At 36.9% G+C, this 27,660-nt stretch overlaps 1 protein-coding gene across 3 annotated transcripts in view; it reads left to right on the forward strand.

Annotated features, from left to right (window-relative positions):
• The window catches only part of fam222aa (family with sequence similarity 222 member Aa), a 245,401-nt gene that overhangs the window by 80,351 nt on the left and 137,390 nt on the right, over positions 1 to 27,660 (forward strand). The window contains exons 1-4 of one of the 3 annotated variants that reach the window (XM_073951076.1): positions 3,745 to 3,870; positions 15,238 to 15,458; positions 21,584 to 21,682; positions 24,978 to 25,132. The gene's annotated coding sequence lies outside the window, so the exon portion shown is untranslated. Of the gene's footprint in view, positions 1 to 3,744; positions 3,871 to 15,237; positions 15,459 to 21,583; positions 21,683 to 23,961; positions 24,120 to 24,977; positions 25,133 to 27,660 lie in introns of those variants that run through there. The other 2 variants (XM_073951077.1, XM_073951075.1) reach the window with 2 other exon arrangements.

Raw genomic sequence — 27,660 nt, forward strand, 5'->3', positions numbered from 1 at the left:
CCAACAGAAATGCATTACAATGCAGGCCAGCATACAAAGCCAACTATTTCTCAAATCGTATATCCACACCCCATAATAATAATCACTCCTGACAAATCAGAAACCATGCATTTGGATGAACGCGTGATTAAAAGTGACAGTTTATGATGTGTTTTGGATTCTCCTCCGGCTCTCCTGCGCATAAAGGCAGCCAATGCGCTTCGGTCTGACCCTCACAACCCTATTTTAAATGCAAATACTGAGTGTTTATCGGAGCTCCTTTGCCTGTTTTGTGGCAGTGAGCTGTTGACCTTAAGGAAATGGAAATTTGCCATCAGTAAAGCAGCAGCCATCTGCCCTCCATCTGCAAAACAGAGGGAGAGATATCCCTTACCCAGAGAGAGAAAGAGAGAGAGAGAGAGATGGACAGAGAGATTATACTTGTCTAATCAGAATAATGTTATTAGACGAGCAGAATCAGTGTAATTTCGTTAGACGATAACCCTAGTTGGCTTCAAGACGCACCATTAGAGGAAAGAGCAAAAGTATCTTGGCCTGGAGCTTCAAGTCCAAAGCCATTCCAAACATATTCTGACATGCAAAGGAGGTAAAGCACAAAACCATCCGTGGCGAAATCTAAATTCCAGAGCTCTCGTGCGGAAATCAGCTGCTTATTGACTCCATTGATTGAATTCTCATGCTCCTCTTGACCTCTCCATCTCTGCTTTTGCTTCCTGCGAATACCAGCTTTGGAATGATTGATCAAATTCTTTGTGCTCGGTTAATCTAGACAAACTGAAAGACAAAAAAAGAGGGTCAGATCCCATTGTGTGAGCTCTTCACCTCAGTCAATGAGCGAATGTTTCTAAATATTTAGCTAATGTCTGTGTTGCGGTTCACTCTGTTCCCATTGATTGAGGAGTCTGCGGGGATATTTTTTGTGTTTCTTTCACCTTGATGTAAAAGGTGGCGAATAGGGGTCTGCAGACAATGCGACACATTGATTGACTGGAAGCTGAAATTAACTGGAGTTGCTTGTTTGTCCGTTCACAGCTGCAGGCTATAATTGGATCTGGAGTGAGTGACACTTAGATTCTAAAAGATACATCTGGCCAGCTGTCAGCATCTGTGGCTCCGTCTTCATTCGGTGGCCATTACTCAGAAATTAGCCTGCAGAAGTGGAAGGAAGCTCTTCAGTTTGGTATTTTTAAAGGGATTGATCACGCAGAAATGAATGCTCTGACAATTCTGTCTTTTTTATGTTTGTTTTATTAAGTCAGTGACTTTATTGACCAAAATATCTTTTAAATATATTTTTATATAAATGCCTTAAAGATGAAACCTCTCATTTTGGAGTCAACGTCAAATTTACAAAAGTGATTTTATATTATTAAAAAGAAAATTATATGCAATTAATTGTAACAATTTCAGTCTCCTTTTTTTTGGGAAAATAAAATGCAGTGTTTATTAATTTATGCATAACTATGGTAAAGTAGTATAGTAAAATATTATAAAAAAAAAAAAAAAATATATATATATATATATATATATATATATATATATATATATATATATATATATATATATATATATATATATATATATATAGTTATCATATAAAATTATTTGCAAATGAGAAAAACCAGTCTGGAGCATATTGGCAAAAAAAACTTAAATTAATTAAAAAAAAGTCTTTTAAAAAGTCTTTAACTGATTCTAAACATGCCTGATTTTTCTATATATTGCCTATATACTGTATGTATGTATATCACTGGTGGGTTGTATATCACAGGTGGGTATCATCACTGGTGGGACACTAACGCACCAGTGATGATATACAGTCACATCGCACTGCTACCAGTGTGATATTGCGTTTATAGAACAGTTTGACGGCCTAATCGTGTATATAAAAAAGAAAATCAAACACGGAGAGTCTCAAAACCCTTTTGTATGAGGATCACGAAATGCCATCAGTCTATAGAGATTTCCCAGTATTTCTCTATTGCAATCCGGGGATCGCAATAATTAACCCTGAAAAATTCAAAGCAGCTCAATTAGTACCAGATTACATCAACCATCTTTGCCTCGCTTATTGACAGGGTAATGTCCACTAACGCAATGTATCTCTGAAATTATAAATATTTAAAATAGCCTCTATCCTTATAAATAAACTGCATAGTCACAATCTAAACAACTACATTCGCATCTAAAAAAGCCTCAAAAGTACATTATGTTGCACAACAGCTGCAATATTTGTCAAACTGTAGTTAGTCTATTGGTCTGCTGTCACAAAGGTCCAGAGTTGGTCCAATTCATAAGCTCATTTGTCCTATTTTGACCGCCATGCCATCATAAATATTGAAAATAATCAATCGAAAAAGGCTTTAAGACCAAACGGAATCCTCTGCCAGCTGTTGCTTCAGTGGGACTATAATCTGATGTAAGAGAAGTCTTCTTTCACTACTGTATTGTTTTTAAGCAGATAAAACATTTTACATGTAACTTTATTCTAAATCTTGGACCTTATTTCTGAAATAAAAATGAGCAATAAAAAGGTGTGAAGCACCAAGAGCAACCATATTAAATTAAGTTAAATATATTTTGGCTATTGTTTATATCCAGCAATTTTCAAATGTTCTTTTTTCTTTACTAAAGAGGCTAGAAAAATTCTGAAGAAATAATAATAATAATAATAATAATAATAATAATAATAATAATAATTATTATTATTATTATTATTATTATTATTATTATCATTATTATTACTATGTTTTAATTATTATTTTTTATTGAAATGGCCAAATTGTGACTGAGGACAGTTGAATGTGCTGGCCAGTTTGTTTGTTTTTTGTCTAATAAATGACAGCAAGCCACATTATTTTTTTACTGTAAAACTTTAACAGATTGCTATTTTTTTCCTATTGATATTTGATGTAATAAATAAGTATTTTAAAAATTATTCTTGTTTTAATTTTTCCTTATTGCAATCTTTTAGGAAATATTTTTAGTCCATCAAAAAATGTGGTTATGGTGACATCTGACTAGCTAATCCAGCAAAAAAAAAGTACTGCTTAAAATATCACTAAATTTCAGTGTTAAATTTAAATCTCAGTTAAATAGAAACTGAGTCGTATAACTGCCAACCTTTCACCAGGCTATATATATATTTATATATATAAGCAAACTATAAAGATTTAAGAATGCCTGTGTTTTTGTGGCTGCAACAATCTCTAAATATGCCTGATATATATATATATATATATATATATATATATATATATATATATATATATATATATATATATATATATATATATATATATTTTTTTTTTTTTTAAATATAAGCTATTGTGTTTTGTGTATTGCAAATACAAAATCGGTCTGGTGTGGACATTGCCTCTGTCTTAATAGCTAGTTTGATCAATTAGCAGTTAGTAAAGGGTAATCCGTTTTGCTTATTAGAGTCAAGTTTTTAAAACTACTCCTAGCAGTTTATAAAATAGACCCCAGTAAATATCTATAGTATGTGACAATGTATATAGCAAGTAGTATGTGAGTGTATTTATTTGTAGATATTAGAGAGGTCTGCAAGTTCAGCATGTCTCCATGTCCTGCTGCTCCGCTCTGGCAGGAAGTGCAGTTCGCGGTGAAGGGATGGACAGCAGCATCAGAGGCATATGGGTAAACTGAGCCGCACAGCTGGAGCCTCCTGCTGCGTCCTCATTGGCCCCTGCAGCCTGTTGCCACGGCACCGAATGCCCAGCCATGAAATATGGATTCAGATCAAGCCAGCATGTTGTCATAATAGAAAATAAACCCAAACCTGAGAAAACACAGAACTCAACACAACTTCAGAGGGAAACGCACAACGAGGCTCGCAGTGATCACGCGGTATACTTTTTTTTTTTCCTCTGCTCCTCCACCTGACCCCGCTGCTCTATCAGTATGTGCATCACACACACTCTCCACCATATCATAACTGCTGGCGATGATCTCGGTTTAGTTCTGCCACGGGCTGCTTTATATTCACTGTCAGCTTGCCAGGTGTAAATTAGCCATGATAAGCTCTGCCCTTCACCGCCGTACTTCTGCTGTTATGACAAAGTCCGCCAGTCAAAGCATGCTTCAGATCAAACAAAGAAAAACGCTCGCCGTTTGTTCTATTGCACACAGAAGTTAAAAGTGTGTGTGTGTGTGTGTGTGTGTGTGTGTGTGTGTGTGTGTGTGTGTGTGTGTGTGTGTGTGTGTGTGTGTCTGTGCGCGCTGGTTTTGGTGGTTTGCAAAATTTGTATAATGACATGGGTTTGACCTAGTTGGACTCTAATAAGTGTTCTATTTACGAGGATATACCTTGTGTCCTTGTAATTTGAAACACATTAAATTGATACTTTAATGGAGTATTTTCCATTTTAAAAGCCCCACGGGTTTTATGTGAGGGTTGGGTTTTGGGCCATATAATAAGCAATTTTTACTGTATAAAATTTACATTTGAAAATGCCATAGCCTTGGAAAACCATTTTTACTTTTTTCTAAAAACAACATTTACTATAATCATAACATTATTTGCAGATAACACCTAAACAGAAGATATTCATTTAAGGATATCTTAATGTTTAGAATAATTTATAGACTTTTACTAATTAAAAATTCTTTTTAAGATTTTATATAACTATTTTTTGCCTCCAGAATGTGTTTGTAAAGTTTCAGCTCAAAACACCTATCAGATTATTTATTACACCTTTTTAAATCTGAGGAATTTTAGCTGTTAGGACATTGTAGCTGTTTTTGTTGCCTGTGCCTTTCGTGCAAATGAGCAAGTTCTCTCCACCCACTGTTCCCATGTGCATGTCAGAGATTGGTTTGTATTGGTCTGGGGCCTGTTGCCTAAACGTAGATAAACAGCATAGTGACAGACAAGAATGAAGCAGATCTCCCTTACTACAGAACCTACCCAACCGTTTTTTGATATATTTGTTGTGGAGTTAATTCAAGCCTTTCTGCAATGATGAGTCACACACAATGTCGTTTTAAAGTTCACACACACTTTTAGCTTTGCACTTTTTTTGCATGGGAAATGTGACAGGATGCATGTTACTAAACATGTTATGTAATGTATAAAATAACCTGATTTAAGTCCATGAACTGGGATTGAAGCATCTTCTTTTATAATTGTACCGACACTTAGCGGCTGTGGTGATTAATTACGTGGTGATTTCTTTATTGAAAACACTGTTTTAAAACGTTTTAATCTTGTAAACTCATTCTCGAGGTGCAGATGATCACAGAAAGCTGAACAGATCTTTTGATGTCAGTTGCTTTGCGCACATCCTGTCTTGTGGATATGAACATACGCATTATATGAAGACATGTTAATACGTGTCTGTCAGTCAATTTGTTGGGCAGAGAAAACCGCACTCCTACGTCACAATTTGGTGAGCCTCAAAATGGGAGGGATTTGAATCCTATTTTAACCTCAGGAAATAAAAAAGAGACTGTTTTGTTTTTCTATCTCTCCAATATGACTGTGGACACACTATACCTAAACACAGTTCTGTCCAAACAGCTTACAAAAGATGATTTTCATCATAGGTGCCCTTTTACTGTATAAAATACAATAAGCCTAGTCAGTGTCCTCATAAACCACCAATATCAACATGAGTGTTTATTCCTATCTTACCTTCAATCGCTATATTTGGCAAGCCCAGCCGGAGAGCCATATACACACATGCTGCTCTTTGAAAGCGGCCGTATTATCTTTACTACGCTTCACGTCACATTGAATTTCCCCTCCATTTGTGCGTTTCAGCAATTAGCCATGGGGCCCAGAGCAGCTCTTCCCATAATGAAACCCCCCTGCGGCTTGCCTTTAGCTTTGATTACCAAATGCCTCAGCAAGTACTTTCTATTTAGTGATATTAAATCCGACTCAAAGGTGACCAGCATCAGTGCTGTGTCTTTAAGAGTTGGAGTTATCCTGCAGGGAGAGTGCGAGCCATGAAGCATCATGCTTCATGAAGCTGGGTATTGATGCAGAGTTGTTACAAATCGGATGCTAAAAAGATGAATGTGCTTCCAACTAAATGAAGAACTTCCTACAACTTGTATAAAAATGTCACTGATGTTAGCAGACAGGCTATTAAGAAAATTGCATGGGATATGGAAACCATAAGTGACGAATCACTTTAATGGTTGACTTAGAGTAGTTTAATGTTCACTAATAAATAAAGGTATGAGAACTCTCCTCTCTTTGCACTTTTGGACTTTTTAGGTACTGATATAATCACTTAAGGTCCCCATGAAATCAAAATGAACCATATGATTTTGTTAGATCACATTGCTATTTTTGTAATGAACAATTCATCTGTGCATGTCATTAAGAAAACAATGTTTGCCCTTCTAATTTTTAATTGTTTGTTTGTTCGTTATGTTTGGTTTTAGTTAAATTGTCAGATTACAAATGTCTGGGCTATTGGGCGTGGCTAACATATTTAACCACACCTCTTCAATAGTTAGTTTTGACAACAAACAGAAATAGTGAGGAGGAGGTGACTGTTAGGGGGTGATAACCTCTCCCCAAACCCTTTTCCCGATCGATCCTTCTGAATAAAATGCCTACTTTACTACATCTAATCAGCTTGCAGTAGAAAAATCAAGCCACACCCACTGTTTTCTCATTTAATATTCCTTTTTTCTAGGAACTGCATCACAATATGAAAAAACGGTCGCAGATTCAGGTTCATGTAGACTTTAGGGACTAATCTGTTTTTTAGGGTAACATTATAGACCACTATAGACCAGTACAAACATGTACCTTATGTTAAGGTAACACATCGTATAAAACGCCAAGTATGAAGTAATGAAAATAATTTATGTAATATTACGGTAAAAACTTATTTTTAATTATATTTAATTATATTTGATTTACTATATGTAAAATTATTCAACACACAAAAAATCCATTATACAACCACTCACAAACACAATAGAGATCAAAATGTATGAAGCTTAAAATATGCCAAAACAATGTGAATCTGAATCATGGTCATTTGAATTATTGACAATATTAATTTAATAAAACTAAATATTATATCCCATTTATTTTTTTTTATTTGAATTTCCTAATTTGAATTTGAACTTCTTAACTTGAATATTGAACATCTGAGATTTAAGTTAAGTGTTTATACATGTATTTTCAAGCTTCAGATTTTTTGAAAAAACTTGACTGAATTCAGATGTCTTAAATTTCAGATGTTCAGTATTCAAGTAAGGGTTAGGTTAAATTCAAAAAAAAAAAAAATAAATAATAGTATATAATATTCAGTTTTGATAAATTACAATGGTTAATGATTCGTTCAAACATTCATTTTCTTTTCGGCTTGGTAGGTTTAATAATCTGGGATCACCACAGTGGAATAAACAGCCAACTTATCCAGCATATGTTTAAGGCAGCGGATGCCCTTCCAGCTGCAACCCATCACTGGAAAACATACACTCTCACCAACACATACACTACAGACAAATTAGCTTACCCAATTCACCTATAGCGTATGTCTTTGGACTTGTGGAGGAAACCGGAGCACCCAGAGGAAACCCACGCAAACACAGGGAGAACATGCAAACTCCATACAGAAATGCCAACTGAACCAGCCACGGCTTGAACCAGAGACATTCTTATTGTAAGGCAACAGCGCTACCCACTCTGCCACCGCTAATATTCAAAACAACATAATTCAGATTCAAATTGTTTTGACATTTTTTAAGCTCCATAAAATTGAGAGAAAAATAAATAAATAATGTAATCTTCATTGTTCAAATTTTTGTTGTCAATGTTAGTAAAGCATAAACCATATCTAATAATGTATTTTGCCAAAAAAAAAAAAACACTTCAAGACTTAAACTTCAAGACTCACTCAAAATGAGAAAAACATTAATGAAAAAAGATTGCAACTAAAATTTCTGAAGGTTACAGCAGTCAAAACCTAACTCAACCCTTGCTTTTAATGACTTTAGCACATCTGGACAGCCTGCTGTCAGAGGGTTTCAGTCATTTTAAAATGTTTCACCATTCAGAAATTGTAATGTCAGGCTGCCAAATAAATAGGGTTTGTCTGATAATTAAAGTTATAATAATAATTGGGTAATAGTTCACCCAAAAATGAAAATTCCCTCATCATCTACACTCCCTCTTGAGGTTTAAATCCTTTATGAGTTTCTTTCTTCTGTTGAATGAAAAAAAAAGAAGTTATTTTAAAGAATGCTGGTGGCTGGAGCCTGCTACTCAGATCAACTAGATCAACTTCCATAGTAGGAAAAAAAAGACTACGGAATGGTAATGGTAGCTAAAGGATGACGGAATTGACATTTTTGGGTGAACTATCTCTTTAAAGAAAATATTGTCAGATTAAGACCAAATAACTGAACATTTTCATATATATTTTTATTTTGGTAATATTTTTTTACTGAGTAACCCATAAAATAGGCTTAACAACATAGTCTTCAGAAAACGTCAAACCAAACAGCAGTGACCTTGAAGAAAGGTCATGACAACGAAAAAAGATTGCAACTACAATTTCTGAAGCTTAGAGTGGTCAACTTTGCAGGAATTTTGCAGGCCCTTGCTTTTAATGACTTTTAACACATCTGGACAGCCTGCTGACAGAGAGTTTCAGTCATTTTAAAATGTCTCACCATTTTGCAAAGTGAGAAAGTCTAATGTCAGGCTGCCAGGTAAATAGGGTTTGTCCGATAATTAAAGTTATAAAAGTTATAATATTAACTGGGTAATAGTTCACCTCAAAAACATTTACCCTCCTTCATTCTCTTTATTTCTGTTGAAAAAAAAAAGAAAAAAAAAAGGATATTTTAAAGAATGCTGGTGGCTGGAACCTGTAGACTTCTATAGTAGAAAAAAAGACTACGAAAGTCAATAAATGGCAGCTAAATAATGACACAATTGACATTTTTGGGGTGAACTATCTCTTTTTTTTGGTATCTGACAATTAGAAATTGTCAGAAATTAAAGAGTTAATCTTTTTTTACTGAGTAATTCATGAAATATGCTTAAAAACATGGTATTCGGAAAAACATTGAACAGCAGTGACCTTGTTTCTGAAATTGAAGGTTGTTGACTAATTTTATGTCCACTATTTATCTAAAAATTCATCCATTATGGAGGCAACATTCAATCTTTTTTTTTTTTTTTTTGGTTGTCCATACATGTGACCAATGAGCCATTGAAAGTTTTCCTATGCCGGTCATTTGTCGACGGTGTTGTTTAAGGAAATCTTGTGTGATGTCTAGAATATTCTCTGCTGTTGTTGCTGTTGTCAGCTATGGATTTGTTGGTGGAACTTGTTCAGTCAGACATGTGACAGGAGGAAATGACACGTAGCGCATGGTGAAAACTTACCCCCATTTGACTTAATGGCCAATGAGCATGCATACACACGCACACACACACATGCACACAGGAAATTATGTGTGAGGTGCCGGTCTGCACGCAGGAAGTGGAGGTCTGCTTGTCATTACAGATTTATAGGTTGGTTTCTATCGACAGAGGCTCTCACGCCATTTTAGTATTTTCTATAAGCAGGAGCAAAAATCTGCCACAGAGCTTTCAGTTGAAAACATGGAGTTTCATTGGTCAGTTTTTACAAATATTTAAAGGTCCCATGAAATCAAAATAAAGTTTTTTTGGATGTTGGTATCAGTATGTTAGTTTTTAGGATATCTTTCGTGCATCCGGAAAGTATCCATAATGTTTCACTTTTTCCATATTTTCCTTATTCCAAAATGGATTAAATTAATGTATTTCCTCAAAATTCTACACACAATAGCCCATAATGACAATGTGAATTTTTAATTTTTTTTTAAATTGTTACAAATTTATAAAAAATAAAAACCCTGAAAAATCACATGTACATAAGTATTCAAAAGTCTTTGCCGTGAAGCTCTAAATTGAGCTCAGGTACATTCTGTTACCACTGATCATTCTTGAGATGTTTCAGCAGCTTAATTGGAGTTCACCTGTGGTAAATTCAGTTGATTGGACATGATTTGAAAAGGCATACACCTGTCTATATAAAGTCCCAGGGTTGATAGTGCATGTCAAAGCACAAACCAAGCATGAAGACAAAGGAATTGTCTGTAAACCTCCGAGACAGGATTGTCTTGAGGCACAAGGAAGGGGAAGGTTACAGAAAAATTTCTGCTGCTCTAAAAGTTCCAATGAGCAGAGTGGTCTCCATCATCTGTAAGTAAAAGATGCTTGGAACCACCAGGACTCTTCCAAGTGCTGGCCGGCCATCTAAGTGGTCGGAGTGATCTGGGAAAGAAGGGCCTTAGTCAGTGAGGTGATCAATAACCTGATGGTCACTCTTTCTGAGATCCAGCGTTCTTTTGTGGAGAGAGGAGAACCTTACAGAAGGACAAGCATCTGTGTAGTGATCCACCAATCAGGCCTGTATGGTGACCTGGTAACACGCCTGTATCCTCCAACAGGACAATAACCCAAAGCACACCACCAAAATATCAATGGAGTGGCTTCACAACAAATCAGGGAATGTTCTTGAGTGGCCCAGCCAGAGCCCAGAACTAAATCCTATTAAACATCTCTGGAGAGATCTGAAAATGGCTGTACACCATTACTTCTCACCCATCCTGATGGAGCAAAAAGAGGAATGGGCAAAAATTCCCAAGGACAGGTGTGCTAAGTTTGTGACATAAAATTCAAAAGGAATTGAGGCTGTAATTGCTGCCAAAGGTGCATCAACAAAGCATTGAGCAAAGGCTGTGAATACTTTTGAACATTTGATTTTTCCGTTTTTTTTTATTTTTAATAAATTTGCAACAAATTCAAAAAAATCTGTTTTCACATTGGCATTATGGGCTACTGTGTGTAGAATTGAGGAAATAAATGAATTTAATCAATTTTAGAATAAGGCTGTAACATAAAAAATGTGGAAAAAGTGAAGCGCTATAAATACTTTCCGGATGCACTGTATAAGCAGGGCCTGCCCTGTACATTTGGGGGCCCTAAGCAGAATAATTTTGTGGCCCCACCTTGCTCTAAATAGTGGAGTATTGCCGTTGCAAACTGGCTCACAAAGATTTTATTGTTTATTAAATACAATCAATGAAGCAGAAAAGTAAAGCCTGATTTCTTCTATCTAATAACTGTCTGAATGATTTGGACATTTTAAAACAGCACTGTTTTTTATCAACTAGTAGCTTTAAAAAATGAAGAATTAAACACTCGTTAATAAAGGGACCAGTAATTCCTACTCTGCGTCCTTCTGGAGTGTTTAAAACAATCAATTTAGGAAACTGATTGAAAATTCTATTAAAGGTTCTAGGTTTAGTGTTTATTTATTTATTGCGAGTACTGTTGCATTTCAGTAAAATGAATTTTGAACAAAAAAAATAAAAAAACAGCAAATACTATTGAAGTCAATGGTTACAGTTTACCACATTCTTCAAAATATCTTCTTTTGTGTTCAACAGAACAAATAAACTCAACCTGATTAAGAACAAGTCAAGGTTGAGTAAATGATTGCGAAACGTTCATTTTGGGATGAACTATACCTTTAGTATCTAATTACGTTTACTATTGCACATGTGCAAAGATTGTCAAGTATTTCATGACATTAATCTCACTTAAGGCTGTAACCAGAGGACAAGGTTACATATTCTGGAAGGATACAAACAAAATCTGGAGCAAAAACCAGAGAATAACACTAGAAAGACGCGGTATGTGATGTTATGTCATTGTCATAGGTGATTCAATGTCATTTTTCCTGTTAAAAGCATGGCGACAGCTCAGCAGTCGCTAAACGACAAGGATTTCTGTAGCAAACAAACGGACCACTACAAACTTCTCCCCGAAAGTGATACAGATTGACGATTGTCTAATCTGACCAGAAGGCTTGACTTCCTTCAGTTTTAGCATTGCAATTTACCTCATTCAAAGTAATGCGAATGAACCATCTTTATATATTTATAGTCTCTGGTACGCAGTATTATTCATCTGACCTGTAACATGGGTCTTCTATGGTTTCATCTATTTTTGATGAAAGGTAAAAAGAAAAGTAATTTCAGAAACTGAGCAAGTTATTACATTTTGATCAAAGATTATAAAGACAAACATGTTTTTTTTTATTGGAATATCGTGCACTGATGAATCACGCACAGTAAGACTTGGAACGTGCATTAAGAAAGTAAATAAGGTCTTTTTTGATTTCATGTTGGTTGAAAATCTAATTTCCTATGTGTTGTAATCAGTTTTGTAGATATGAAAGTCAAATATCTCTTTTGTGTCTTTATAAATCAAAGCTCTTTTCTAAAACAAACTTGATGATGAATCACAGCTGTGTTGTTGTGTTCCAAATCCCATTTAAATATATATATATATAAAACGAGACGAAATGTCAAAAACTACTCCCACTCTCTCTTCAGCACGAGGTTGTCTGAAGAGGTGAAACCAATTTGTTTTCGATCTGTGAACACGGCTCCTTCTGATCCCATGCGTTCTTTAAGACAGGCCTTGATTATTGTTCTATGGAGGCCTTCAAAGTCAGCCTCAACAAAGACCATCTCACAGAGGTGTCAGAAGTACAAGGATTCACCATAAACACTGTCAGATTTGACAGTTTGCTCAGCATGTTGCTGTTTGAATGCTATATTGGCTTAAAAAAATTGTAATTTATGCATTAGTCTGTGAGAAAATTAGCTCTGCTTTGTTGAAATAGCATTTGTAAACTACTTTATTTCCAGGACATCACATTCTGATGTTTTGTGATTTTGGCTTATGTGATTTATCTGAAAATAAACTAAAATGAAGTAAAAGACGATAGGTTTAAGTATAAAAAATAATCTTTATTTTATTTTATTATTTTATTTTTTATTTAGCGACTTTTAGCGACTTTCCGGGCAGAGCTTAGCACCTTTTCATTGAAAATAGTTGGCAACACTGATCCCAACTTCTTCAGCGATCAACGCCACTGAGGGCGCACTCACACTATGCTATCCAAACTGTGCTCAGGCCTGTTTCCTGGATCATTTGAGAAGTGTGAGTGCTCTGAATCGGACTCAGGCGCAGTTCACTTGGCCGGCCCTGGCCTGGTTAGAAAAGGTGTGCCAGTTCATTTGGGCTCATTGGAGCAGTACGCTTGTAGTGTGAGTGCAAAGCATGCCTGAGCCCAAAACTGAAGACAAGACGTGACTTTTAAGGGACTGCTTCATATGGATTTATTAATCATTCTTACTGTTCAATAAATGCAAACTATCGTAGATTATTAAAGATGCAAACCCCTAAGTGCAGAACGCACCAGAGCCCGAAAGTGAAATCGAGACTTGACTTTTAAGGGGCTGTTTCATATGGATTTATTAATCATTCTTACTGTTCAATGAACGCAAACTGTCGTAGACTATTAAAGACGCAAACCCCTCACTGCGCGACAGCTGCACCTTCAGCAAACTTCATTATTTCTGCAGCATGAAGACTTTATGATTGTTTATGAGCGTCAAAGGTGGCTGATCTGCCTGTCACTGCATATCAAACGACTAAACCAAAATAACTAAAGAAATCTTCACTGTGCTGAGCAAGAGCGCTTCTTAAACTGAACAGCGCATCATCGATGACGTAAGCGTCATCATACAAGTGTACAATTGTGCTTCGGCCCGGTTTAAGGCAACTTTACATATTGTGAGTACGCACTGAAGCGGCGCTGACGGATCCTAAATGCAGTTTGACAATGCCTGGCATCACCCATTCAAAGTGAATGGGAAGCGTTGATGCTGACGCCCCGTGTGAATGGGGCGTAATACGGAGCAGCAGCGTTTTAAAATGAAAACGGTCTCTTCAGCGTTTTCAAAAAGCTCCATTTTCGACACTCAAAAACTCTAGGGTAGTGTGGACGGATGGCCTAACCACTGCAAAACTTTGCCTTTTAAAACAAAAACGTATTAGTGTAAACAGGGTCTAAAGCCTGGTGTATACTTCTGCGTCAAGCGACCGCCGTTACTCACGGCGCAGGCAACGCGTGTAGCTGTGCATTTATACTTCTGCGCGCGGTCTCTGTTGGTCTGCATTAACACTTCCGAAACACTAGTTTGCAGTGAGGTGTAAATGTTCCTCTGTGTCGAGTTTCTTCGTTGCTGCTTTGCTTTTCCTGAACACTTCCTGGATGTACAAGTGACTCAAACTCGCTCATTTTGAGGCTGGAACCGGCGGACGTGCAACAACTTTAACCATGAGGTAAACACAGAACAAAACTTTCCATCCGGAGCTCCTTCACGGGACTCCACACTTGTAAACAATCGCTCGAGCCGTTCGCGCGGCTTTCGGTCCCGCCCAGACTCGTCAGCACTACCAAGCCGACCAATCACAGAGCTTACGCTACGCGTTGTTGCGACGTGTAGTTACATTTTTTGAGAGGTGCACGTCAGTGACGCCAACGGCCACGGCGAAGGGCTATGCGTCAGCGGCGTAGCATACGCCGGCGTTTGGCGCAGAAGTATAAATCAGCCTTAAGCTGAAGGACAATGAATGAATATTGTGTGTGTGTTTCCCTGAGAAAGCAGAATTTGTGATGTTATGTAAAGTGAGCAGCTTTATCAGAATATTACTCGTTTATAGTAAAACCAAAATGATAGGTTTAATTTAAATTTCAGTTCATGTTGACATTATGCTCTGATTAAACATCTGTTGCGTATTGAATGGCTGTGTGAGGCCGCTCAATATCATATCACTCTGTTTGTGTGTGTGTGTGTGTGCATATCATATCACTCTGTGTGTGTGTGTGTGTGTGTGTGTGTGTGTGTGTGTGTGTGTGTGTGTGTGTGTGTGTGTGTGTGTGTGTATTTGTGTGTATTTGTGTGTGTGTGTATTTGTGTGTGTGTTTGTGTGTGTGTTTGATCTGTAACCAAAGCCTGGTCTTCCCTCCTCACCTCTCTCTTTCTCGTCTCCAGAGGGCCACGGCTGCGTTCTGTTCTCCTCATCTGCCACATCAAACGATCTCATTACCTGCCGTCATATCTGGGAGTCTCTCTTTCTTTCTCTCCCTTTCTCTTTCTATCTCTTTCCCAACCATCTCCCTGCTTAACTTTAAAACACGGAATGATTGTATTTATAATAGCTGAAGTCATGCTACGCTCCCCTCTGAAGTCTCTATGTGTGTCTCTCCACAGCCTCCACCATCCCGCCGCAGACGCCCCTCTATAAAATTCCCTTTTATTTATTGCTTGTTTGCTTTTTATTAGGTGGCAGCGCAGACCCCAGCCGTTCCCTGCTGTTTGATGTGCGCTGCTCTCTTGTCACTGATTACAATTCACATCTGCAAAAAGACAGAAAGGAAGGAAGACAGGCTGTTAAAAAGAAAAGAGCAGGCTGCCAGCGGCTCTGCAGAAGGATCACGTTTATTTGCCGTCCTCAGTCTCTGGTTACTCCTTGGCTGTGTGTCAATCTGCTCTCTAGTTCAGTGGTAAGTACACTGCCCAGGGAGCCAGACGAGTGAGTCCAACTGTCAAAAATGATCATATTCACTTTCTAGATTCAGAATTTTTCAGAATGCATAATAAAAGTGAGTATCTATCTATCTATCTATCTATCTATCTATCTATCTATCTATCTATCTATCTATCTATCTATCTATCTATCTATCTATCTATCTATCTATCTATCTATCTATCCATCCATCCATCCATCCATCCATCCATCCATCCATCCATCCATCCATCCATCCATCCATCCATCCATCCATCCATCTATCTCTGTCTGTCTGTCATATCATTTTTTTATTTTACTGTATGTCTTATGTTCCATCTATCAATTAATCTATTATTCTATAGATCTAAATAGTTTTTCTTTCTTTCTTTCTTTCTTTCTTTCTTTCTTTCTTTCTTTCTTTCTTTCTTTCTTTCTTTCTTTCTTTCTTGTCTGTCTGTTTGTCTGTCTGTCTGTCTGTCATATCATTCCTTTGTCCTATCGTTCCATCTATCATAGGGGCCAAGCACTAAGGGTGCGTAGGCACCTATTGGATCCATTCCTGTTCTTATTATAATTCTTCTGGCTTCTTCTTCCGCTCTGTGAGTCTATGGCACTGATAGAGAACAGCCTGATTTTCAATCACAACAAATTTGGACTCGCTAACTCAAACTCTCAGCGCCGCCACTTGTTCAAAGTTTCACTGGAGTCAGTGACGTCATTTTCAGTCATGATTTTTCGTTAAACCTGTTTGAATGAACTTGTCATAGGCCTTTTTCACCAATATCGAGGCCATGCTAGCCAAAAGTTTTGGAACTTAAGTTTTCCATACATTCATCCATCTATTTCTCTTTTGTTAATCTATCTGTCCATCCATCAAATGTTCTATCCTTCTTTATTTCATATTATCAGCCCCTCTTTCAGACCACCATATCATTTTATCTGTTTATTCTGTTTTACTGTCATTTCATATTTCTCACTATCAACTGTTTTAATCAATCATAATTGTCTGTCTGTTGTTCTTTTGTTTTATTTATTCTAATAATTGTATCAATAAGTTTGTTGTATATATGATTTATCTGTCCTCTTTGTTTTCTATAGCATGTATTTTCATCTGTGTGCTTAACTTTACGGTATATACCCCATGATGCCTTACATAACTTTTTACAAAACTCTGCATCTACTGTTTTAATACATGAAACATATGATACCAGAATGATATGGGTGAAAATATGTTCTACAGTTAATGCAAAACTTCAGCTATATATTATAAATCAGCTATAGAATTATGAATAAGTCATACTTTTTCTTATGAAGGGCTAATAATAAAAGTTGATTGAGGGCTACGGCCCAAAGGTAAATGTAGCATCATATACCGAACTAAACAATGGTGTTCAATGCTAAACATAACTGACGACCTTTACCTGCCTTTGCTGAACTATGTTTTGGGCCTTGACCTCTGTGTATCGAGTAAAAGTAAGTTTACATTTACCATTTAATGAAGTATGGATGGATGGGCTCTAGTTTGGAGATGTCCTAGGTATTCACAAATCGAATCAAGGCATTCCAATCAAGCATTTTAGTTACATTATTGAAGTGCAGTAGACATGGAAACACTTTAATCACATTATTATGGTCATGAAGGACTTTTTGCCACATTTTGAGAAAATGGCTTTGGTCAATATTTTGACAGAAAATTAAAGAGTGTTGTGGCTTTGAGCAAATAATTGTATTTGCTGTCATCTCTACATATGTAATGTTAGACAAATAATTAACTGCAATTTAATCATTTGTAAAATGACCATAGCAAATACAAACTGTATGTTAAAAAGTGAAATTTAGTAATCGTTCTGCAACATGCGAAATGTGAAGATAAAAGAACTAGCAACTCATGTAAACACATTAATCATAACATTTTCAAATAGTAAGCAAAATTCTATCATCATTTACTCACCCTTTTCTTGTTTATAACCTTTATGAGTTTCTTATTTCTATTTAACAGAAAGTAAGATATTTTGAATAAAGTTAAACCTGTAAGCATTGAGTTCCATAATATTTGTTTTTCCTATGAAATGCAATGGTTACAGGTTTTCAGCTTTCTTTAAATGATCTTCTTTAGTATCTTACAAACTCATAAAGGTTTGTAACCACTTGAGGGTGAGTAAATAGTGAGTAAATTTTCATTTTTAGGTGAACTATCCTTTTAAGTAGCTCTGAATCCTCACTTGTGTTCAGATTAGTGTTGCTATGCTAGCATCACAGGGAAAACGAGAGTAGACACAGACCTGATCTTTTTTTTCTAAATGGCCCTGGTCCTAAATTACCCCCGCCCTGTCTTCTGCCAATATGACACGACTAAAGCCCCTAGTCTGTTTTGAGTATTTACAACTGCTTTGTTGCCTTTTCTCTTATGCGCATATCTATGAAATGGCTTTAGGACTGGGGATGAGAGATTGCTTTTGGATTGGTCTCAGCTATCTAATCCTCTCTCTGTCTCAATCTCTCTCTCTTTCTCGTCTCCCCTCCTGCTTGGCAGGCCCACCTGGAGTCATTAATATCAGCAGTTCCACCTGTTAGCTCCAGGGCGGTGCGGCTGCAGCCAGGGCTGTCATTAGCCTGAGTGAGGTTGTGCTCCCAGCCCGCGACCTGCCTCGTTTGCCTGCCTAATTTATTTACTGCGAGTCAGTGGCAGCGTCGGGACTCGCCAGAGTCTTACAGAGAGCTCTCTTTCTCCATCCCTCTCTCTCTTTCTCTCTCTCCTTTTAAAAACTAAAGAGTAGGCGCTGTAAATTATGTGAATGGAGCTCTTTAACAGGGCAGGGTGAACGGAGGCAATGATTGGTCACAGTTTAATGGGACTCCGGTTGTGCTTTAGAAAACTCTTAAAGCTGCCAGGCTTTGGTCAGTTTTTGCTTCACAGCATGCACAAGCACAAAGTAAAGTAGTCTGGCTTTCTGACACTGATAACAATACATGTCCAGTGTGCAAAGGGTGTTTCACTGGGTTCTTTAAAGCCAACATGAAATCAAAAATTGACAGTGTTTATGCTTTGTAAATACACTTTCCTGGTCTTAAAATAAATCTTTCAAGAAAATTGGCTTTCAGGCTGACTGCTCAAAATTAGTTTTTTATGTTTAAACTACAGTTGCCTTTGATTACATTTGTACATCCACAAACCAGTTCACTATGCAAGATACTTTAGCAGTGGAGGTTTTTAGGCACAGTGAACATTTCTAGGCAAATTTGCAACAGACAACTTTGTAATGCTATTGTCTTATACAATGTTTTAACAACCCGTCACACAACAAATGATGCATTTGTATATCAAACCATTCCCTAATATACAGTGGGGAAATATTTATTGAACCCATCATGTTTTATCTTGGGAATTATACTTCTAAAGGAGCTGTTGACATGGAGTTGAACCAGATTTAGGTAAAAACCCAAATAATACAAACTTAAAACTAAAATAAACAAAAATCTAAAAAATGAGCTATGTGTATTAACAATGAAATGACACAAGGAGAAAATACTGTACTGAAATATATTTTATACTTTATTTAATAGACTTTTTTATGATGGCAGCTTAAAGACGTCTCTCATATAAAGAATGAAGTCACACAAATTGCTCAGGTGTGATTTTTTTTTTAAAAACTTCAATAGTGTAAAAATCTTGAGGGTTCTGTGGGCCTCGTCTAGCAAATCTGAGCTTTAACTTGCATTTTCTTTTGGATTCAAGTCAGGTGATTGGCTTGGCCATTCTACAGCTTGATTTTCTTTCTCTGAAAGCATTTGAGAATTTCCTTGGCTGTGTTTTGGATCATTGTCTTGCTGAAATGTCCACTCTGGTTTCATCTTCATCATAGTGCTAATGTAGATGTTGGACTTAAGCAGCTAATGTGTATTTACAATGATGAAGGGCAGAAGATTGCTCTCTAACTTTTGAGAGATTTCAGCTGCTGTCTGGGCTTTCACTGCCTTTCTACACCTCCCTTTCTTCATGTGTTCAATACTTTTTATCTGTGACCTTCCATTTTATTGCACATAACTGCATTTGTAAAGTAATTAGATTTGTTTTCTTTTCATATATGGATTTGTTTGGTTGTTACCAACATCCAGGGAAAATTTCAGTCAATAGCATGTGACATGTTCAATATTTTCTCTGCTGCATCTGAGTTGCAATGAATTTACCACAGCTAATTGGATGGGATCTTTTGCATCTATTTTGGATGTTGCAAAAAATAATAATTAACATACATTTGCTTAAGGTAGTGGTTGTCTGTAGCAGGGTAAAGTTGTGGCCACATTTACCATCCAAGATGTTGTGAATTTCACTCATTTCATCTGGAATCCATCAGATTGAGAATATTACCTGATGGTGAAAGATTTATGTACACCAATATGTCTTGAAAGTGACTTCACACATCACTACTTAGTAGACAATAGACATTTATGCTCATAAAATACCATTGCAGTATTGCTAATACAGCTGCACATCAAGACATCTGCTCTCTCTTCATCACTTTAGTGATAAACAGTAGAGCTGTGCCGGGCCGCATGGCGCTGAAGACAGCACTGTGGCATCGTGAAGGTGCTTTGAAGAGCACAGAGTGGTGATTAATGCTCTCGTAAAGAAGCTGAGCTGATTTTGATGGAGGGCTTTATAGATCCTGCTGCCTTGGAGGGTGTACAGCAGGGGTGGAGGGAGTTTCTTATCCGTTTATGCAGCTTTCTGGAAGAGTTATCCAACTCTATTTGACAAACCACTGCCCAGCTGCAAGCATCACAAAGGTCTACAAAAACCTCAACGCGTCACCACAAGCTGTCTCCACTCCTGTCCGGTAAGCCACGTGGTCTCCGTCTATCAAAACAGACAAAGTGAGCCTTCAGGGTGGGCGCCTCTAGGGCGAACGCACACAAACGCTCCAACAACAGCCTCACTGGCTCAAAGAGCAGCTGTTTGTCATATGGCGCTATCAAGAGCTAATCATCCAGGAACGACTGGCCTCTAACAAACAATAAATCAATAGTTACTATGGCGATGGAATCTCAGGGAAAACAGCAGGGCCTTTTGACGCAGGCAGGTAATGAAATGATAATACCTTGCAGATGGAGCGGTTGTCAAGGAGTCGCTGACCTTGAGTGGCTTTGTCACTTTTCCTCCAGGTGAAAGAGGAGCGAGTTCAGTCAGCGGGGATAGTGGGGCACCTCAAGGGAGCATTTTGTGCACCTGCACTGATGAAATTATTGTACGAGAAAGAGAGAGAGAAAGTGATAGAGTGTGTTAGGTGAATTAATAAATCTTTTTGTGTCATTGCTTCTTTTTAAAACGGTTAAGTGTCCTTCAGGCTGATTTTTAAGCATCATTTTAATAGCATTTCTTTAAACATTTTCTCTTTCTCTAGAGACCTTCTGGTTCTTTTTTATACACCATGGTGTCAAATTTTCAATCTGTATGAAAACGTACTAAAAAAACATGAACTTATGTCAGACCTGTAGTTATACTTTTTATGTGCCTTTGTAAAAAATTCCTTTTAAAGGATTTTATGTAGAAAGCTTTATGCAGCTCATTGCTTGTGCTTGCACTGAACATTACAGAGCAATTCGGCAAGCTTTCTACTCAAAATTTCAGTACATTTATACAGAAATGTGAGATTTTGAAGTTGACCTAATGCACTGTTAATCACAAATCAAGTTTTGTGGTCTCATCCAGGATATTATCGAAATTTGTTTTGGGTATTTTTGATAAATCATCTTGTCCCGTCATGTTTTAAAGTAATGAAACGTTCATTGATTATTATCAGTAGAAAACATCTTGCTTGATGTTATTTGCTTCTCATAGTTATTGTCATAATCACACCAGTTAGTAGTGAAAATAGTTTGACCATTTACTTTCATTTGTTATTCCTAGTCGTTTATCTACAGTATACACTGTAAAAATGATTTTGCATTTTTGTTTTTTCAACATGATTTTGTAAGTTGAAACAACAAAGTTGGTAATTCAACTTAACCTGGTAAGTTTTTGCTGTTTCAACTTGTCTGTAATAGAGTGTTTGTCAACTCAACTTAAAAACATATGTAGAACCAGCATCTTTTAAGTTGCATCCCATACTTCCAATCCAGCAGGTGGCGGAACATGCACCATTAAGTCAGTTTGCCAACTGCCAGTTAAACACCAGAAGAAGTCACACATACTAGCATACTTTCCACCAGATTTTTAAGGTAAGCAAAGCAATGCTTCTTCAAATTTGTGTTAGAACTTGTAAAATGACACATATAAACTGATTGTCAATGTATTGTCACTTGTATAAATGTTTCTAGAGCAGATTAGACCTTTGCTAAAACGTGGAGTTTGGCCACATTTAAAAAAGCTTAGTAGTGTTTGTTTAAGGTTTGAATTTTCTGTGTCTCAATGCGTGTATGAAAATAATATGCGCAATTGCTAAATTGGTAGTAAAGACCTTTAATAAGATGTGTAATGTATTTTTTTTTGTCTGTTTTGTTTCTTATTGAGAAAATCTGCTGTTCCGTGAACTTAAAAATGTAAGTCAAAGTATTTAAACTAAACTTGCCAGGTACTGCTAACTTGTAAGTTAACCCATTAAAACTAAACATTGCAAGTCTAGGTAACTTGAAATAAGTAGTTAGGTCAACTATTTAACTCTGTCAACTAAACATTTTAAGTTGAGAAAACTTAAAGAATTAAGTCAATACAACTTATTTGAGTCAATGCAACAAGATGACTTAACTAAGATAAGTTGAGTGAACAAATACGTTTTACAGTGTAGATAATCTAAAGGCCTAACACCATGCAAAAACAGAGCTTACTTCTGGATCGCAAAATAAGATAAATAATCAACAATGTTTAAGATTTGTCTTGTTTAAAATTAATGATGTTCACGGCCTGATTAAGCTTCAATTTAAAGTGGGTCCACACACTGGACAAGAAGCACTGCACCAAATTGCTAAATTATACTAAATTGTACCAAATTACAGTATACCACAACACTTCTGTAAAATGTGAACACAGTATTGTCTTTGGATGTAGATGACCGTGTCCCATCATGACGCTAAAATTTATAGGAGAAAATAAAGAATACAGAGAAAAATTTGCAGTTTTTATACCAGAGTTCTGAGAGAGAAAAAGTGCCTTTATGGGGATATGCTGATTATAGAGATCCAGGTGCTTTCTGCACTGCCAAGAGCGACATTTTAATGGAAATTCAAATATGTGCTGCCTTTTCCTATCAAAAACAGAATATGCACACAACAAAAGAGTTTAGTACCAGTTGTTTTAGATTGTTTTAGTCTTGAAAACATACTGTTAAGAAGTCTGATAAAAGTCTTTCAAAGGTTTTCTGAATTAACATGCTAAATTTTGTAGTTTAGAATATTTTAAACATCTGTTTAATGTCCAAATGTTGACATCTAATAGACGTTTTGCTGATGAGCAAATTCACAACTTAGAAAATTAGGGAAGTTTTTTGTTTAGTTTTTTTACGTTATAAGATTTTCAAATAATTAAAGGTGCAGTAGGTGATCTGCCTAAATGCTATCAGTTAGCATAATATCTTGGAAACACACATCCTCTGCCGTCCAAAGCCATGCCTCCTGAAATCACCAACAGGCATCTTAAAGATGACAGTAGACAACCCACTAAATAATGTCATTCACCAGTTAGAAAACTTTATAGTACTTTATAATACCAAAATTCTGAACAAAAACTGTATCATATCTAGCACGCTTTCAGTTGTTTAGCAAGCAAAACATGCAAGGATCGTTGCTCTCATTCTCTCATGCGCGCTTTGTTCTAAAGTGACTACTGTATTAGTGGTTGGCCGGCGGCGTGCAGGAATTAAACTGATAACTATGCCACACTTACATGCTATTTCAGACCAAATATTCAAAGTAGCGTGGTAAACAATATAGGGAGCGCGTCACAGGCTATCATTGTTCAAAAATGAGCCAATGTGATGTGAATATAAAAGGTAAAAGGTCCCTTATTAAACTGAAAATAGTCACATCATCCAGTCATTTGGTATTCACCTGCTTTCTTTTGCTCGCGCGAACACAGTTTTTTTGTCAGTTGTGCTGCTTCTCAATTCTAAGATCACATTTGCACGAATATTGGACCATGCTTATTGTCAAATCCTGCTTTTAATAAAACCAAAATTTAAACATTATTTTCAACCAACCAAAGTGGCTAGTGGGAGTTTCTGTCTAACCCGTCACAGCTTACATTTACCCGCATTTGGTGGGTTGGCGGGAGTTAATGTCAAGCCCTGCATATAACCCATTCGTAAAACAACACAATCTACATAAGCTTTGCGTGACTAAAATTGTTTTAAAACATAACATTACCTGTCTCAAAGAAGTACTTCAGCCATGGTGTCATCCTTCCTCCAGCTTGCAAAGTAACTCCAATATTGATTCAGGATTTTAAAATGTGTTGATTCAGCATTTGTTTTTGCCGCTCTCACTGGCTGTTTCTCAATTCCAAGAACGCAGAGAACGGACTTGTGTTCTTGTGGAGACCGGTCTTGCCAGGTGTCTTCGGAAGAACAAACTCAGGAGACCGCGAGGGCAGAGAACGCGTCCTTTGAGAATTGAGATGCTGCGTTCTTCCTGATGGTCACATGACCTTAACGTGTTTTAAATGGTAAATTATTTAAACATTACAGCCTTCATACAACGATTTATTGTTTTTCCCCTTTTCAAAATATATACTTTGCATAAAAACATTATAAATATATGTTGCACAATATAAATAAAACAGATTTTAATACGAATTTCAGCAAACAAACACCCTTAATGTGTTTATTCCTTTATTAAGATATCCATGGTAATGTTTACTTTCACCGTTTCATTTAGGGAAACTCCTGATGTAAATAATTCATATCTATGAACTTTAATAATAAATCTAGATAAAATGCAGCGCTTCCCACCTCCAGTCGCAATGACTTCTGGGACTTTCAGAGCGAGTTCGGTGCTCAAGTCTGCCTCGATATCAAGATCACATCCGGGAAGTTTCACGCGTCCTCCGTACTTGCGGTCTTGAGTATTGGAACTGAACTTAGGCAGCTGATTATGACGTTTCACGAGAACATGAGGACACAAATTGAGAAACAGCCAGTCTCTCTTGTGTGCAGGTGAATCTGCAAACAGCAGATCTGCGTGACCTGCTGCGTAGTTGTACAAATCTACATTTGGGAATTGTCGGCCCGACAAATTTTATTTGGGCAAACATTATATAGTCTTATGCCTTACCCAGAATCTAAAAATACATATAAAACATTAAGATCATTTACATTAATCATTACTGTTGGAATGTGAATAGACTTCCAACCAGCACAACAAAAACTGTTTCTAAAGAGAATCCCCTACTGCACCTTTAAAAGTGTTTAATAAATAAAAAATACTTTCAAATAGCTCCCTTAAGAAATGATGTTAAAAACATTACACACGTGTTTCTATGTAATAACGCATATAATCAAACCCCATTTCCTTATTTTCTCAGGTGAAAAGTGCCTCCAGTGTCTTGCCTGACTTCTCTCGGTGTGGGCCGGCAGTCATGCAGGGGTGCAGGGTGAAAGGTCACGCTCCAGGAAGCACTTCAGAGAGGAAGTCAAACTGAGCAATTGCTTTGTGCAAACGCAGTGGGTGACCGTGAGTGTAAGTGTCTACAAGAGCTGAAGGGGAGGGAAAAAGAGGGGGAAAGTGATGAGAGAATCAAACACAAGCTTAAACTGAGTGCATTTAATGCTCGTTTGAATGTTGTGCAAGTGCTTTATTGAACTTTTCTGGTTTATGTAGACTCCAGATTTTGTGGGAGTGAAATGCTATTGAAATTGCAGCTTTGCATGCTCTCGCTCTCTCATAATAATGCAATATATGCAAGGCGAGGTTTCAGATAGACCGGCTAGATGTAATATTTGCATTATATTTTCCTGGCCTTACACTTAACGCAATCAAAGCAACCTTAAAAACTAGCTTTTTGCTTGCTGATGCAATTGAGAACGGTGTAGAGCTGGGTGAAAATCGGCGGGCATGATGGAGCACATCTAAAAATTGCTTTAGCGAGACTCCATAAGGAGGAACAGATAGAGAGAAAGAGACAAAAAGAGCGAAAGAGAGACCAGAGACAAAGAGAGAGAGGGCTCCCTGCAGGCCTTGGCAGCTCAATCCTATTTATTGATTTTCTGTCCACTCCTTCAATATGTGGAATGTGCGCGGGCCAATAGATGATGACAAACGGGGCCACCAGGGACAGCAGCGGCTCTAATTGAACTTGATGGAGTACAGCTGAGGATCAAAGGTTGCGCACACTCTGTGACATTACAGGTTCTCCTCTGGCGGAGATAGAGAGAGGAGTGCGTGGAGAGGAACGGATGGCGAGAAAGGAAAAGGTGTGATCCTCTATTTCAGCGCTTTCCTCCCTCATGTTTCAGGTCATTGTCAAAAAGTGATGACTTCTCAGTGTTGTAAAGTGATTTTTATATGTCGAGCAACAAAACAAATTGACAGGTTTGTATGAAGTAATAAGAAATTATAATAGGTATGTAATAAGTTATAAGCAGTGTTGGGGGTAACACACTATAAGTAAGGTGCATTATGTAATAATATTTTAAAGTAACGAATTACTTTTAAACATAAGTATTAATATTTGAGTAAAAAAAAAAGTAACGTGAGTTTACTTTTTATCTTGCATAATTGGCTTTTACAAAATGTATTGCGGAATAAAAATGACATACAGTTGAAGTCAAAATTATTAGCCCCCTTCAAATTTTTTTCTTCTTTTTAAAATATTTTCCATATGTTGTGTAACAGAGCGAGGAAATTTTCACAGTATGTCTGATAATATTTTGTCTTCTGGAAAAAGTCTTATTTGTTTGATTTCACCAACAATAAAAGCAGTTTTTAATTTTTAAACACCATTTTAGGGACAAAATTATTAGCCCCTTTAAGCTATATTTTTTTCTCGATAACCAACAGAACAAACCATCGTTATACAATAACTTGCCTAATTACCTTTACCTGCCTAGTTAACCTTATTAACCCAGTTAAGTCTTTAAATGTCTCTTTAAGCTGTATAGACGTGTCTTAAAAAATATATAGTTAAATATTATTTACTGTCATCATGGCAAAGATAAAATAAATCAGTTATTAGAAATGAGTTATTAAAACTATTATGTTTAGAAATGTGTTCCCTCCGTTCCCTCCTGCTGCAGAAATTGGGGGAAAAATAAACAAGCGGTCTAATAATTCAGGGGGGGCTAATAATTCTGACTTCAACTGTATCTCAGGTTGAATCATACACTCAATAGACCCTTTTCACATTTCCGGGTTTCTCAGTTGCGGAAATCATCATACTTGAGTGAATACTCAGTGAACTCTTGAGTGAAGCACAGTGATTACAACAAACATTTTTTTACAATCTTATTTGCTCAAATACTAGCAGAAAAACTCCACAATGATGTAATAAAGACTTTCAGAAAAAGGAAAAAAATTGTGTGAGACTAATGACAGCAGCCAGAGGAGAGAATAACGACAAATTTACTGTCCTGTCCCATATTTGCTGCATTATGGCCCATTTCCGCTGAGTGGTTCGGTTTGGTACGGCTTTATGGCTGTTTCCACTGTCAAAAGGTACCTAAAAGCGAACCATACCGTAGTAGTTTTTGGGCACCCTTTGCAAAGGGTACCTAGCATGGCAAAAGGGTGCCAAAAAGCAAAGCTATTGGTTTACAAAGAAGCGTCACTCGCGCATGCACAAGCAGAAGAATGAAAACAAAGAAACCATTTTTAAATACACAGCCGAGACATTACATCGTAATACTACATGCATATAATTACAAGCCATAATTGACCCAAGCTCAGACAAACCTTGTTGCTGTCTTTATGTACAGGCACAAAGCCAAGAAGAACAAAACATGCCGTGTCCTGTTTGTGTTTTACGAGGCCGTCTAAAAGTGAGAGCGGTTTCACTTTCTCCAGGGAGCTCGCGATCACTCGTGTTTGTGTGACTATATTTGAAATAACAAACTTCTTCAGCTGATGATAATATTGTGTGCGTGATTATAGAAGTGCTTTTGACATCTATTCCTTTCATAAACAGACAAACAGAAAAAAGACTGACGCACGAAAAAACAAATAAGAAGCCTAAAAAAACGAAGGAGCGAAAGATTCTTTCACCAACCTAA

This window comes from Danio rerio, chromosome 5, assembly GCF_049306965.1.
Source record: "Danio rerio strain Tuebingen ecotype United States chromosome 5, GRCz12tu, whole genome shotgun sequence".
Lineage (NCBI taxonomy): Eukaryota > Metazoa > Chordata > Actinopteri > Cypriniformes > Danionidae > Danio > Danio rerio.